We start from the raw sequence: 2399 nt of genomic DNA on the forward strand, positions 1-2399 counted from the left end.
TGTCTGAGTATACCCTGCCACACCTATAGTGGCCAAAAACGATTTACAAAAAGGGGGTGGTGATGAACAGAGTGTCTGAGTTAAACAGACCACTCTTACCCATGTCCAAAGATCAGGGCTTGATCCATCACCGTTATTTATCTCACTGCCCCATCCCAGCTCAGAACCTGGCTATATGCAAATCAGTCTGTCCCTGGCCCAGTGCATCATGGGAACAGGGCAGACTAAACTACCAAGCCAATTCTTCACCAGAAAGGAGACAAACTACCGGGGACCGGTTTCTGGCATTTCAGCCTTCTTCGGCCCGGCTTGCTTGAATCCTGATGGAGCAGTGAGAAAGGGACTCATGTCTGAGTATACCCTGCCACACCTATAGTGGCCAAAAACGATTTACAAAAAGGGGGTGGTGATGAACAGAGTGTCTGAGTTAAACAGACCACTCTTACCAAGTCCAAAGATCAGGGCTTGATCCATCACCGTTATTTATCTCACTGCCCCATCCCAGCTCAGAACCTGGCTATATGTAAATCAGTCTGTCCCTGGCCCAGTGCATCATGGGAACAGGGCAGACTAAACTACCAAGCCAATTCTTCACCAGAAAGGAGACAAACTACCGGGGACCGGTTTCTGGCATTTCAGCCTTCTTCGGCCCGGCTTGCTTGAATCCTGATGGAGCAGTGAGAAAGGGACTCATGTCTGAGTATACCCTGCCACACCTATAGTGGCCAAAAACGATTTACAAAAAGGGGGTGGTGATGAACAGAGTGTCTGAGTTAAACAGACCACTCTTACCCAGTCCAAAGATCAGGGCTTGATCCATCACCGTTATTTATCTCACTGCCCCATCCCAGCTCAGAACCTGGCTATATGCAAATCAGTCTGTCCCTGGCCCAGTGCATCATGGGAACAGGGCAGACTAAACTACCAAGCCAATTCTTCACCAGAAAGGAGACAAACTACCGGGGACCGGTTTCTGGCATTTCAGCCTTCTTCGGCCCGGCTTGCTTGAATCCTGATGGAGCAGTGAGAAAGGGACTCATGTCTGAGTATACCCTGCCACACCTATAGTGGCCAAAAACGATTTACAAAAAGGGGGTGGTGATGAACAGAGTGTCTGAGTTAAACAGACCACTCTTACCCAGTCCAAAGATCAGGGCTTGATCCATCACCGTTATTTATCTCACTGCCCCATCCCAGCTCAGAACCTGGCTATATGCAAATCAGTCTGTCCCTGGCCCAGTGCATCATGGGAACAGGGCAGACTAAACTACCAAGCCAATTCTTCACCAGAAAGGAGACAAACTACCGGGGACGGTGTTGGATCTAGCCCTGATCTCTTGACTGGGTGAGAGTATTCTGTTTAATTCAGAGACTCTGTCCCTCACCACCCCTTGTTGTAAATGAGTTAGTAATGTTGGCATTTCGGGAAAGAACAGTCTCGATGGCATCATATGCTCCTTCCTGTGGAATATTTGAGTATAGTGCCTCCACGTCAAGTGTGACCATAATTTCAGAGTTTTCATTGAACGGAGTGCCTTCCACTTGCTGGATAAAATGCCCGGTATCCCGTACATATGACTCCAATTCCATGACCATCGGGTTGAGAAATTTATCGATGTACTTCGATAATGGCTCAGTTGCAGAACCAATGGTCGAGACTATTGGTCGCATAAGGGGGTCTACACTGTTTTTGTGTGTTTTTGGTAAGCCATATATGATGGGAATTTTGGTATTTGAGGGAGTCAGATACTCAGCCTCAGCTTCACAGATATAATCCTCATTGACCGCTTTTTGGACCATTTTTAAGATTCGATTTTTTAAGGGATTTTTCGGGGTTCCTGGTAACCTGAATATAATGGCCTGAGGACGACAACAATTCATTCATCCTCTTTTTGTAATCCATAGTATCAAGAAGTGTAATGCCACCACCTTTATCACAAGGTTTAATTGTGATATTCTTGTTGGCTTCAAGTTCTTTCAGGGCGTTACTTTCTTGGATGGATAGGTTGGCTTTTGGTATGGGCACATATTTAGTCATTTTGTTGACCTTTTGCATGACGGTCTTTTCAAATATGTCGACTTCTGGTCCCACCATTTCCAAGGACGGTGTGAAGGAGGAGGGTGGTTTACAACCAGATCTATTAGTTTCATAGTCGGTAGGGGGCGCATCTTGAAAAAACTTTTGAAGTCGTACCTTTCGAAAGAAAAGTTGTAAATCTCTGTTCAGTTCAAATTTGTTGAAATTGGCGGAAGGTACGAATGATAGGCCCCTAGATAGAAGTTGGATGGCCTCAGGATTTACTGTTTCATTTGATAGATTGAACACAGGGAGCCCCCTTATGTTCGCCAATACTGATGGTGGCGAGTCTGGACGTACATTTGTGGCTGTCCGCGACCCT

This window comes from Lissotriton vulgaris, chromosome 3_2 (assembly GCF_964263255.1).
Source record: "Lissotriton vulgaris chromosome 3_2, aLisVul1.2, whole genome shotgun sequence".
Taxonomy (NCBI): domain Eukaryota; kingdom Metazoa; phylum Chordata; class Amphibia; order Caudata; family Salamandridae; genus Lissotriton; species Lissotriton vulgaris.